The sequence below is a fragment of the Cynocephalus volans genome, chromosome 7 (assembly GCF_027409185.1).
Source record: "Cynocephalus volans isolate mCynVol1 chromosome 7, mCynVol1.pri, whole genome shotgun sequence".
Lineage (NCBI taxonomy): Eukaryota > Metazoa > Chordata > Mammalia > Dermoptera > Cynocephalidae > Cynocephalus > Cynocephalus volans.
Window position 1 is genome coordinate 15,609,960 of NC_084466.1, and position 14,440 is coordinate 15,624,399.

At 41.4% G+C, this 14,440-nt stretch overlaps 1 protein-coding gene across 5 annotated transcripts in view; it reads right to left on the reverse strand.

Annotated features, from left to right (window-relative positions):
* Window positions 1–9,732, reverse strand: part of MBNL2 (muscleblind like splicing regulator 2) — a 153,338-nt gene extending 143,606 nt beyond the window's left edge. For 2 of the 5 annotated variants that reach the window (XM_063103041.1, XM_063103043.1), the window contains exon 1: window positions 9,512–9,732. The gene's annotated coding sequence lies outside the window, so the exon portion shown is untranslated. The remainder of the gene's footprint in view (window positions 1–9,511) is intronic. The other 3 variants (XM_063103040.1, XM_063103045.1, XM_063103044.1) reach the window with 2 other exon arrangements.
* Between the last annotated feature and the right edge of the window lie 4,708 nt (window positions 9,733–14,440).

Sequence of the window (14,440 nt, forward strand, 5' to 3'; positions counted from 1 at the left end):
GTGGACTAAATGGGCATCTGGGCAGGGAAGACTTCCTCTAAATCAGTTTAGCTCGACTCCTGGCTCTAGGAAAGAGGAGCCGCATGTGGGCAGCACGGAAAAAAGGAAGCACCATGGGGATGAAGGACAGTCAGGAGCACAAGCTGTGAGACTTACAAGGAGACATGAGACAGCCTGCAGTCAGGCCTGGACATTTCACTTACACTACTACGTTAGACAGCTATCTTTTCTAATAACATCTTCATTTATATTACTGGACTTTAAAAGTAGCATTTTTAAACAAATGCAATTTTAATGGTGTATAGCATTTCCTCTACACTCTTCCTGTTCTTTGGAGAGAATGACATTGTCTACATCTTCAGGGAATGAATGAGTTTGTCAGAGTTCCTGGAACTAATTCACTGAGGGTCTGAGGATGGAAGTAGACACATCAGATTTTCAGGCTCCAGTTCTGACCACCATCTAGAGAAAAGGGAATCTAAGGCTGATTTAGGACACATATATTTCTTAGGAAAAAAAATCTCTGGAGCAGACATGTAAACAAACACACCAGCCTTTCCTGGAGGTGGCGACCAAATCTCTTGGGGAATTTGTGAGAGTCTGTGTCCACAGAGAGGACAGACATCTAGGCCTGGGGAGACAGCCACGGGCTGGCTGTGCATAGCCACAGCACTGCTTGAAACTGCTGGAGGGCCTGCCTTCATGCCTTTGACCCCAGCAGCTTTGGTGCAAGGCTGGTGGAATACATCAGCTCAGCCTCAGCTCCACCCTGAGCCCAAGCTGCCTGGAAAGGCCTACTGTGCTGAGGAGGTAGGTCCTAGCCTGCAAAAGAGCCATCAGAGACCAAGTGACCTGCTGCCACTTACATTAATGCAAAGCAGCCACTGGATTCTAGAGCCTAACTACGAGCATCCTCTCCTCATCATCCTGGTCCTACCCCAGACCTGCTGAATTGCAATCTACATTTTTAATAGGATCCTCAGGTGATCTGCAGGCACAGGCAAGTTTGAGTGCTGTTCTAGTTTACTCATTGAAGACATCTGGTATGAAGGCATTGACAACTTGCAGACTTCAAGAAATTTCTCACCTTGAAAGTATACTTTCTTTAGAGTAGTCCTTTTGGTTGGGTTCAACTGAGACCTGCTAGACCCAGAAATAAATGAATCCTAAGGGTCTTTGAGAACAGGATATCCACTGCCTAGTGATACCTTAGATCACTTTGGAATTACTGTCCTAACCAGTAACATCCCCAAAATATATACGTTGAGAGACAGATACAGAATTCATGATAATTGCTGGTTTGAAATGTTCTCTTTTGCTTATTAGTGAAGATCTACTTTTTAAAAAATCATCTGTACATAATAAAGATACAAAGTTTCCCTTATCCATCCAATATTCTGTGGCTGTAAACATGATACTGAATGCATATTCGCCACCAAGAGGACCACTGCCAGAGACTCATGCCAAGAGGGTCACCTTTGTGCAGTAGGGCGGTTCGGGGCAGGAGGCTATGCTCCTTTCCCATGGAATCATGGAGACAGGGCTATGGTGTTTAATAGTATTGGTTACTCACTTTTTAAAAACCATTTTTTGCTCTTTTGTGGGTATTTATATTCCTGATTCTTTGCTAGCTCGTATTCTCTCCTAGGCCCCTGGCTGTCTTTCCCAAGGCTCATCCTTGGTTGTCCGCCTGTCTCGATCTAGGCTTTCTTCTTCCACGAGGTCGTGAACATTCAAGGATTCAGCTGTGGTTTCCACACAGCTGTGTCTCAGGCTAGCCCTGCGTCCGGGCTATTCTCCATCCACACAGTGTCGAATGTCTATGAGAAATCTCCCCTTGGATGGCCCATCATTAGCTGAAGTCACCATTCCCCAAACTGAAACCTCACCATCTCCCAACCTCCTCCACCCCTGTTCCCGTTGATTGGTCCTTTTTTCAGTCTACCCCATTTCTATTGGGGTACCATCGATCTCTCTCCCGCTAGAAACGTTGACGTCATTTTGCCGATTCTTCTAACCTCATTAGCTTCTGTTATTTTTCCTTCAAGACGCCCTTTGGATTTGCCCTTGCTCCTCTGTCCTCACATGTCCACGCTAATTCAACTCCTTCCCCCACACTGCCTGGAACATTGCAAAAGCTTTCTGGCCAAGTGGCATTACTCGTTACCAATGTCCTAACCTCTAACCCTATCTTAGAAGTCCCAACTGAATCTATGTAAAGCGTTAGACTTGATGTTATAGGTGATGAGTTAAACTCCTCCACGTGGCTCTTCAGCTCTTCTGGATTCTGACTCCACCCTCCCCACCTAACCTGACTCCCCACTGCTCCGTAACACACAATCTCTCTTCTCCAAAGTCAAGTTTCCTCACTGGCCCCTACGCTGCATCATGTGTCCCTCTCTGAGATTTTGACACTGGCCTCTCCAAACTTTTTTCATCATACATCCCTATCAGAAAAATATTTTTTAACAGAAACAACTACTATGCACATAGCTGCTTATTTATAAATGTTGTCCTTGCATGACACTACTAATACATCACAGACATTATCAAACATACATGAAATCGACATTTTAAACGGATGAACTAAATAATACGTAAGATATAAATTCAACTACGGGTATTTCCTTTCTTTACCTAGTTTATAATTTTGTCCTTGGCCTGGGGTGTAGACAATCCACATTAGAAATGCTGACCCAGAGACAATATACCCATTCAGTCACAGAGGAAGTTGTTCTTCCTTCAGGAAGCTGTATCTATTACTCCAACCCAAATGGAGCTCTACTTTTCTGAGCTCTCAGAATATTTAACATTATGAGTAGTAAATCATTTATATAATATATGCTTTACCAATACTTTTAGTCTGATTAATTGAAGCTTGCATTTCAGATGCCAGAAATTTATAGATCTTTAGAATAATTCAATATCTTAATTAAAAACATTACTGTCTTCCCAAAATTGCTTGGGTTGGGCTCTACTCAACTATGCAACATCCATTACAAGAAAACTCCACGGCAGACTGCAGCATAATTTCATTTATCTCATTAAATACCATGAGCATGGGTTCCCGGTAAGTTTGAGGACTAACTTTTCCACTTTTTGGCTAATGAGACTTTTAGCACGTTGCTTAATCTCACTCAAATTCAGTTTTTGTTTAATTCATAAAACAAGGACAAAAAGGGGATTTTGTGACCATTACAAGAGATAATCAGCATAAAAACTGAAATGATATATACACATAAGATGTTACTATACTATTACACTTAGTATTTACCTATTATAATGTAAACTACATAATGTACATCTGAGATTTTTAAATAACTGATCTCCATTTTTACCTTTTAGTTCTTTCTGGAGATGAATTATTTTTATTTTCTCAATTTTATTTGTTCAGCTGAGAACATAATGCCATCTACCTGTAGAGCATGGGGGGCTTCTGGGCCCGAGTTTAAACCCTGGCTCGGCCACATGTTGGCTGTGGGATTGTGACCGTGTCACTGGGCCTTTCACAGCTTTTCTTCTATTGGCCAGCTGGGACTCTCCTGCTCTTCCAAGGTTCAAATTCTATGAGATATGTGTGCAAAGCGCCTAGTTTATAACACATGCCCCTAAAATATTAATTTATTTTCCTCTATTTGGCAGCAGGCTTAAGAGAGCTCAATGAGATGCTCTCATGAGAAAATGGAGTACTTGGAATTTGGTCCATCGTTGTCTTTTCCCAGGCCAGCACATTGTTTACAACCATTAATGAATTCCACTTTCTAGTACCATCTACTGCTGTGTGACTGAGGTGGGCTGCGGAGCCAGCACAGGCTTTGTCCTGAACGCTGTCTGAGCAGTCAGAAGTGAGAGAGAGAAGCTCATCAAGCTCTGTTCTTGCTCGGCCTCGGCATCTAGGCTGCCTCCGGCCCCAATGTCTAGTCTAGATGCATACGGTATTCAAGAAGGCATTTGGGGACAGGAGAGAGTGACATGTATCCGTACACCAGGGACACTTCTAAGTTTATCCTGTGCTTCAAAGGTCAAGTCAATTAACCACTGATAAAATAAATAAAAGTTTTAAAAATCCAGTTTATAACTCATCTCCTCCAGATGATTTCCCTCACACACCCTTGCCCTAATTTTAGGTTCTCACTTTTTTTTTTTTTTTTCAAATTTAGTTAATAGTTTTAACTCATATATAAAATTGTACCAATTTATCTTGTACAATATGATGTTTTGATGTAGGTAAGGGTACTTCAGAAAGTTTGTGTACAAATAGGATCAAAAGGCACTACAAATCTTTCAATGAACTTTTTAAAGTATCCTTGTTTATGCAAGGTGGAATGATTAAATCTAGCTAATTAACATGTGTATTACTTCACATAATTATTGTTGTGGTGAAAACACTTAACATCCATTCTCTTAGTATTTTTCAAGAATACGATATGTCATCATTGACTATCCCATGCTGTTCAATAAACACTATCTCCATCTTACCATGCTGGTCAATAAACACTACGTCATCATGAACCATCATCACCATGCTGAAGAAGAGATCTCTCTATTTGAACTATTAATTGAGATAAGGCCTGTGAAAGCCCTTTGTAAGTTGAAGGAACTACACATATGCTAATTATCCTTCTGAAGACATTTTTGTACTTCACTATTCTGACCTTGTTGGTAAGTATCTTGTTTCCCAGCTAGTGTGGACTGCAAACTGCTTGGGACAGGGACTGGCAGGCTTTTTGCCTCCTCCCTTTTCCTGTGAGGGCGCTACCACCCCAAAGCTCTTCCACGGCACTCAGTGTGCCCACCGAAGATGCTCCCAAACCTGGGAACCGCCATCTGTCTGCCAAGACCCATGACTGAGAATTCTTGCAGCCTGGCTGCAAACTCAGTCTCCTCTTTTATCTCTGTCCCAAGCTAGATCCCTTAATATCCCAGCTTGACTGTGCCCAGAGAATACATACTGATTTTAATGTTAGGGTAAAAAAAAAAAAAAGGGTTTAAAAAGGAAAATCTATTTCTTAAAAGTAAATCTGCTTTTAAGGTTTCCTGGCTAGAGATGGGCGTGATGAGAGCATTGCATAGGGGGCTTCAGCAGGCACCTGCGGCTCGGAAGCATGGGACAGATTTCCTGTTGCTGACTGGCATTTAGGATTTTTCAGATGATGTGCCATGTTCCCCAGTCATTTTGGGGCTGAAACTCAGTTTGCTGAGACTCGGTGATTGCTCTCAGTAGTCTTATATTTTGGATTATTACTTTTTTTTCTTTTGCAGCTTTCTCATTTGTCTGTTGCTCATCTTACATCTTTATATGTTATTCAAACAGCACCTATGCTGAGAAATATAATAGACATGAAGAAAGTACATACATATAGAGATCTAAAACTCAAAATTCCTTCTCCTATTCTCCCTCCAAACAGCAAAACTGTTTCAAGCCTAAAAAAATAATGTCTGATGGTTAACAATGTTAAATTAACATTAGCCAATAGAGTTATTATTAGTCTTTCAAACTTACACTTTTGCATCACTTATTTTTGCGCACACACACACACACACACACACACACACACACACACACACACACACGAAGGCAATATTAGGTAACTGCCTTGCTATTCTAACCAAATAGCAAAACCCAGGGAACCCAAGAGGTGTTTAATAAACACTCGTTGACTGATTGATGGAATGTACTACCTAAGACTCCTTAGACAACGCATTCTTTGTCAAAACACTAGGGTAAGTTGTTTCGTACATTTTTATTCCCAAGCATTCCTGCCATATTGAGGGGAACAAGCCGGCCGAGAGCTTGTCCCTCGGCCTCGGAGCACTGGTTTACAGAACAGCCTGAGCCTCACCTCACACCTGCTTTCACTCTTGGCCATGGAGGCGGGACCAGGCTCCGGAAACAGTGCAGTGCAATGGGAGGCGCAGGCCTGCTGCAGACCCAGCCACGCGGCACCCTGGACTCTACTAGGAATAGTAGCACGGCCACAACCAACAATTTGTGCACATTTTGAAAAACAAAAACTAAGCTGAGTAAAAACCTGGAAAAAAAAAACAACCGGTATTCTAACTCATTTACAAAGCCCGGCCAAGTCTTTCTGTCTCATTCTTCCAGGAGAAACCAAAGCATGAAATATCAAGTTCCTTGCTCTGCGGCGTGGATGTCTGTGCCCATCTGGTTCAGCCGACCATTCCAGAAAGGATGCCTGGGCTCATGATCATGACACCTTTCACTTCTCTTTCCTCACTGGGCCTGAAGGCAGGGACTCGGGAAGATTTTGTGACAAGCGTGAATGTCCTCTCCCCTATTCGGCCGTGCCCCTGGGGTTCTGTGCTTACCTGGCTTGACTTTTGACCTACAGCTTTCTCTTGATTTTGCTGACTTTGGTGCTCATACCTGCCTACCTTTCCATAACACCCCTCTCCTTCACTGCCCACCTGCCTGCGAGAGGTAACTGTTTCTGACACAGTCAGCCCTGAGTGCAGATGTAGCTGGAGATGTTAGAGGCCCCCAAAACATGTTTTCAACAACCAACACGTCTTGAAGCTATACCATCTTTCTATTCAGAATCCTCTACCCCTTGCAATGCGGCCAACCTACTTCTACGTTGATAGTGGGTTTTTTTGTCATTTTGGAAAGTAGAAACAAATAAATATGCCTTCCTTCCCATCTTTTTCTTGTTATCAGCAGGAAAGTGCAGGAAGAAAGAGAAAATGCACACAAGATTGAGCATACTTATTCTACTATAAGGAATTCTCTTAAGCTCAGTATCAAATCCTCTCCTCCTAATTCTTGCTTGGAATCTTGAGTACCTGATCTTGAATTTCTATGGTGCTCCCCAAGCACCAGACTGGCTCTGGCTGGTAGCCATGTGATATTGATTTGTTTTCACCATAGCAACAGCAAATTAAAACAACTAGCAGAGAGAAGGTAGGCTGTTAATCAGTAAAGCTACATAACCAGTATATTTCACAGGCATATTTCTCTCTCTCCCTGCCTCTTGTTTCTTCTCTTATTCACTCCACTTTCACAAATTTAATACAAAAGTCAAAGCAAAAATAGCACTAAACGGTTTGGGCACACTACAAGGCTTATGTCTTGAATAGTCTCGTTTGCAGAGCGTCTTACGTATTAGACCAGATCCATGGAGAAAATGCAAACCACAATGCTCTGGTTTCCTTGGAAAATTTATTTGTTGCTCTAAGAATGAATATCCCTAGGAAATTTACATGAGCACAAAGTAGAGAGAAGGGTTTTGTATATATGACTGTGTATCTTAATACCCTAAGGTATTTGTAACAGTTTCTTAATACCGAGGTTTTATCCCTTTGTACTATAAATAGCTCACTGTGCCAAGAGACAAACGACTTTAAAAAAAATTTTTTTTGGTACAAGGTCAAGGTCTCTCAGAAAGCTAGAATTATGAGGGAAAGTGTTGCAAGTATTATTCAATTCTATTAAGGGAAAGAAAGACCGAGGAAGGCGCTTGCTCAAGGCTACATAAGTACTCAGAAGGAGGACACAAACTAGCAATGGGAACTCCCGAGAACTCCAATGTGTTCTAACCAAAATGCTTTCATAAAAAGCTCCTTAGTAAACACTAACCTGCCAGATCTCTGGGGCCAAGGTTGCCACCTGTGACAGGGGATTAACAGCCTACAGCTTGGAGCTTCCCTTCCTTGGGGCCATCTGTGATAGGACATGGAGCTTTTTCTATAAAAGCAGCTGTTCCCACCATCACGACCAGCCATGAACTTGGTGGCATAGCCTGGATCCTAAATAATAGCTCTGGGGGAACTCGGCATGGGGCCCCAGGGACTGTCCACCCAGGCAGCAGTGCTGGACTGCACCAAGGGGAAGTTAGGCCAGAAAAAAAAGCTGTGCTCTGCTCCCCGCCGCTTTCTGCCAGCCCAGCCAGAAGCCTTAGGAAAACCTGTGCTGACCAGCCCAGTGTGAGGCAGGTAGCAGAAGATGCCCCATTTACGAAGGGGATCGGTTTAGGGGTTACAAAGGACGGGCCAAAATATGAAAACATAGCTCAGGTCCTGCCAACTGGGGGTTAGAATGTTCCTGGCCAGGACATAAAGAAATATTCCTCTCCACGAGCCCGAATAAAAGAACACACAGCAGAAATAGTTGGAGAATGACGTCAGAAGTTCTGGGCTAGTGTCCTGCACTTCTCCTTGAAAGTAAAAACAGTGGGTCTAGAAGAATCTACGTGGCCTTGCCCTTATTTAAATGAGCACTACTAATGCTCCTCAGAAAACAAGAAGGATAGCTGAAGAAACTTCCTTTTATTTAAGGATTATAAGACTGTTTCTCTCTTTTTTTTTTTCAACCTTATTGTTCCCCACATACACATATTGCCCAACTAACAAATATCTTTATACTTAACCTTTGTCTTTTAAAGGGACAGTAATGTTTCTGGAAGAACATTCACTGTGGCAGTGGTTAGGCAAGTCAGATTTTTGTCTTCGCTTCAGTGCTTGCTAACTATTCTAAAAATGTTACACATTTATTGTAAACACATGCTTCCGAGGCCTAACAAAAAAGCCCAGTTTCCTCATGCCTGGCAGAAATTTAAAACGGAAAAGGGCAGAAAGAATTCTTTAACAAATATACCCTTTCCTTCTTCTGGGCCAAGTGTGTTAAAAATAAATCTTCTTCATCATTTCTCACGGCTGCTTCTCGGCAAGAAAGTTGATATGGTTCGGCACAGTGAAAACACGGCTTGAAAAGCTAGCCTGCCCTCATTAAATTATTCTGCTGGCTGTGTGTTCTCATTAAAAATGCATAAAGATCAGATAATTGCAGTAAGCATTATTAACCCAGCTTTACTTTTGAATATAATGGTTCCACTTTTAAGCTGGAAACAAAGACTCAGACATGCCAGAAAAAGAAATGTAAACATTGAACTACAGTATCAAAAACTTGCCAGAAAGCTACCTCTTGCTAGGTTGGTAAAAATGTGCTTTTGAAACTCAGTTAAAGCCATAGCATTGTAGAGCTAGGTCGCTTCCTAATTTCTAATAAATAGACATATTTGGAGCCAAACATTTAATCGATGATTATTTACCAAGGAGGTTTTTATTTTTTTAAAAAAAATTCTTAATTGCAAGTCTGTTTTCAAATAATAGGATCAATATAAACTTTATTTATCTGGGAGTTAACTATGGCTGTATGAACATTTTCTGTAAACAAGAAAATCAGAATGCTTCCAAGCATTCAGATGACTTTTTTTGAATAATAAATGGATTTATTCTTTGAATAAAAACTCCATTTTATGCCTCACTCCAAACAGGCGGCATAGATTCAAGCTTTGCCATTTCTTCTTCTCAAATCAAAATGTTACGTAAAACTCCAGGGTCCCCCGCAAGTATTACATTTGAATTAGTGGAATCCGGTTTCCCTGGCTTCCCTAAGCAGCACACATGGAATGCAGCAATACTGCAGCAAACTCTTTAAACATTCAAAAAAAAAAAAAAAAAAAAAAAAAAGGTTGGGGGGTGGTTCTCCTACCTTGTTTAGCTCTGCCTGTCCTTCCCATGTACAGTAACCCCAGGAACATCTGGCAGAATCAAGGGACCGAGGCTTCTCCACTGCATCATGAGAAAGAGATTTCCATGTAAATAGTTCTCAGTCCCTGTTTATTGTGCTCTGAAAGCCGTCTGCCGTATCTGGAAAATTTTACCTTCAGATGATGAAGCAAAGACAGTCTAAACTCTGTTGCTGTAAGCTGCAGCCCTTCCTTCCGACAAATCCCTCCCAGCTGTGGCCAGCCAATCCCCAGCCAGTTCGTCAGCCTTGCTCGTCTGAAACTGGCCCTAATAGGATGACTGACACAGCAACACAGCACTTGCAGTGTGTGAAAACAGTGCATCCATACTGATGAAAGAGGAATTTCCCTCTCAGAAGAAAGCAATCATAGCACCAAGACAAAGTGGCACATAATTGGCAGAACAGAGAGAGGGGTAGCTCAAGAAAACGCCCCTGAAGACAGCCAGCCCAACTCTTGCAGATGCACTGTAAATACTTTTGAGAATACAAAACTCTACAGATTCAGAAGAAATCCAGGTTGTACAGGAAACTGAAGTCGTTATACCATTTGACAAAGCATATGCATGTATATATTTTTTAAAGGAAAAGCAATTCATTGTCTGCCATGGAAATGGATACCTTACAAAATATTAACATATGACTTCCATTATTGAGGGGGGCTGTGTTAGCCCAAGTGCATATTCAAAATCAAAACATGCTTATGTCCCTAGCACACACAGTTTTCCTGTACGACATCTGTTATTGCACTGGTTAATTATTGGAGCCCGTATACCTGTCATATAAGTTTTCAGACCACTGAGGACTTTAATTAGGGAATGCTGAACAATAAAATTGTTATCTATACATTACCCTTTTGTGCTCTTGGCAGGCACCCATGAGAGGATTAGGTGTGCCTTAACCGTCTTAGATGCCATTTGATGAATACCGTGCATTGGCCCACATCGTCATCAACAAAGCAATGATTATAGGAAGATGTTTACTGCTGGGTACACATGGCACGTGATCTGAAGGGCACCCTCAGGTGCCACTCCACAAAATATGTTCCAGGAGGTGCGGGGGTTCCCTGAGATAAAGCAGGAAAAGAGAAATAGAAAGGTTATAGTAAGGGTTATTTATTTTTTTCCAGTCAACAGTATTTCTGCATGCTTTGAAAACAAAAACAAAGACATATGGCATTTGGAACACACAATAAGCATACATTTTCCTTCCACAGTAACAACATTTTGAATTTAAGAAATTGAGTATGATGGTTATATGACTATACCCAGGCAGGAACAAAGCTTCTATTCATCTGAAAGGTCGAACCCAATGCACTATTGTTTATAAGCAACTGCTCAGTGCATCTGTAATGAAGTAACAGTTAGGGTGGAATGTAATGGTTTCTTTTTATTTTCCAATTACATCTTAAAAACACAATGTTTCATATGATTCGTAGCCTACTTTCTTCAACAGAATACCATGCTTTATTCCTCTCAGTTTTTATACTTATAATAATACTCTTTTTCATCCCCATGCAAAATCTATCAAATATTATAACTTGCAGGCTTTCGTCTAGTATAATTTTTATGGAAATTTAAATTCGCTCTGTGGTCAAACAGGTAGAAAATGATTTTTAAATATTAATATACTTAATATTATTCTACATGTAAATGGGTGATCACAGGTTTATGAATATCCTCTCCCTGGTCTCTCTCTGATCTTAATTTTGAAACTACCATTTCCCAGATCTCATTGTTGAAACTTTAGTCATCTTTGACTCATTCCCCTATTCTCTTCTGATGAAATCAAGTCTGGTTGATTTTCCTCCCAGCTAGTCCAGAACTCTGACCTGTAACAAGAACAATACGAATGCTAATAAAATGGCCTCGAGGACTCAAGCCTCTTCATCTTCAAGTTCTGCTCCTGCCAGACAGGTTTCCCTAAATCAGGTAAAGTCATCTTCCTTTGATATTCAAATCTTTTTTTCTATAAAATCCGAATTATAGACTTTCACGGTCCTTCCTAATCTGGCCCCTCTTTTTCTACTCAACTTTTTCTCCACTGTTTTCCTAAATGAACTTCCAGATAGAGTCAGGCTTATTTCTGCCTCACTCAATCTTTAGACCTTCGCTCACATCCCCTTTCTTCTGTCATGTCTTCTCTGTCCACATTATCTTCTCTGATGCTCTTCTCCTTTGAAAGAATTCTGCATTGTTTACTGTGCCAGACCATCTTAAACCCTTAACAATGTAGCCTTGTTGGAGCTAGCTGCCCAGTTGATCTCTCCTCAAAAAGCAAGGGTTGCATCGTATTTTAATTAAGATAATGTACACTAAACATCTATACAGTGGCTGGCACATGATAAATGCTCACTAAATGATAGCTATTCTGTTATTTCTACATTCTTCATTGCATTTAGCAAGATACCATGAGCAAACTTTCTGATTTCGTGATTCCTATCTCAAGAATTCATATCATGTTCATCCAGTTGCACAAACCAAAAACCTGGCAGTCATTCTCAGTCCTCCTCCTCCAACCACCATTTGAAACCCATTATCAAAGTCTGTCAAGTTTAACACCTAAATATTCAGAAATGTTTCACTTTGCTCCCTCTCTACCAATACAGCTTTGTCCAAGCTACCGTGTTTTTTTTTTTTTTTTTTTTTTTTTTTTTACCATAACTACTGAAATAGCCTCTTAGCTGGTTTTCTGAATATGAATATATTTCTGATGCCTTCAAACTCTTTTCCACACTTCAGCCAGGATAGGAATTCAAATACAAAAATCTGCTTTTTCCACACTTCTTTGCTGAAAACCTTTGTTATGGACTGAACTGTATCCCCACAAGATTCATTATGTGGCAGTCCTAGGCCCCCAGTATGATGGTATTTGGAGACTGGGCCTTTGGGAGGTAAGTTTCAATGAGCTCACAAGGGTGAGCTCATATAAGGACACAGTGAGAAGAAGGTGCTGTCTGCAAGCCAGGAGAGAGCCCTCACCAGAACCCAAGCATTCTGGCATCCCAGTTGCAGACTTCCAGCATCCAGAACTGTGAGAAAACACATTTCTTTGATGTAAGCCAACCAGTCCATGGTATTTTGTTACGGCAGCCTGAGCAGACGACTACAAGCTTCCGATACCTTTGGGTTGCTCTCAGGAAAAAGATGAAAGCACTCAACAGAACCTACAAGGCTTGGTCCCAGCCAGCCCCTGACTACCTCTTCAAACTAATCAGAGGTCAGTTTTTCAGGGAACCCTTCCCTGACCGAGAGGAGCTCAGGTCCACCTGTTGTTTTCTCTCACAGCCCTATGAACTCTAGAGCCTGCTTCTCAAATTTTAATGTGCATGCAGATCCCCCAGGGATCTTGTTAAAATGCAGATCCTATCTCAGAAGTTCTTGGGTGGATACCAAGATTCTGCTTTTCTAACAAGCTCCCAGATGACGCTGCTGCTGCTTGTCCATGGATGACTCTTGGAGTAGCAAGATTTTAGATGTTGTTCATTTCATAGCACTTATTATAGCTATACATTAATTTGATTAATTATTGACTTAAAATGAACCTTGCCAAACAGCTTGTTAGTGTCAGAAGTCGCCATTGCCTCTCCAGCATCTAATCTAGTATAGAATGTGTCTGGCACATGGGAGAAGTTGCTCCATGACCAATGCGAGTTAAATGAATGAATGGATTGAGACTGTGGACCACAGATCCGCACTGGACTTTTCTCTTTTTTCTGCTCCTCCCCCCCGATCCTCCTCCTCTTTTTCTTTCTTCCTTTTTATGACTCAATAGAAGTTTCCTGAAACTATGGAAAGAAACTTAATCTTTGCTGAGGTCACGATACACTCAGTAGGAAGGAGAACTGTTGAGACACCAAACATAGAACAAGGATCAAGAAGATGATCGACTATGTCCAAAGTAAGGGAGGTGGCCAGGGGCATTAAGATGAAACAGAAGTTGTCGGTTATCTCCTACGGATTGATGAATTCCAGGTCTACAGCTCCGTCTCTCTCTCTTGACTTCTAGGCCCAATTCTTCACTGGAATGTAGCAGAGATACCTGTTTTCGTATTGTCCAAGCTAAAATCATTTTTTTATTCTATCGTTTCCCATTTCAGTGAATGGAACCATCTTTGATGCCTAACTCTCTCTGACCACCAACATCCAAATACCCCCGAGTCCTTTCAATTCCTGTCCCTGGAATCCACCCACTCCTCTCTGCCGTCACTGCCGTGTCCCTACTTCAAGCCTCCCCCACCTTTTGTCTTTTCCTCACCTCTCTGCCTCCAGGCTCGCCCCCAGCCTTCCACTCCATTCACCACACTTCAGTCAAACTGACCTTTTAAAAACACAAATCTTATGCTGCTATTACCTTCATAAAGTCACTCCTTGTCTCCCCATTATTTTTGTGATAAATCTCTGGCCTAATTCTTGAGTATATTCTCTCACCATTCCTCTTGAACTCACTTTCCTCCTACTTCAGATTAAGTATTATTAAACTAATTTTAGTCTCTCGAATGTGTTATGTCCTTTCTAATTTAGAGCCTGAATTCTTTCTGCATGAAACATTTCCTATTCCTTTCACATTCATCTAACATCTTCCCATCCAGTGATACTCAGTGTACATATCTCCTCCTCCGGGAAGCCTTTCTTGACCACCACGTTCCTGACCACCATGACTTTCATGGCACCTTGGCATTTTATTCATCATAGCAATTGTCACAGTCTATCATAAATGTGTCTTACTTGTTTATGTACCTCACTAGCCTCTGGGAGAGAAGTGACTATCTTTTATGTTCATCAGCTTCAGTTTGTCCCCAGCAGCTAAAACGTAAGAGCTATAATAGCAGATGCCTACTTGTTGGATGGATAATTGGATAAACTTGAAAATGGCACTAGTAATACAGCGGCA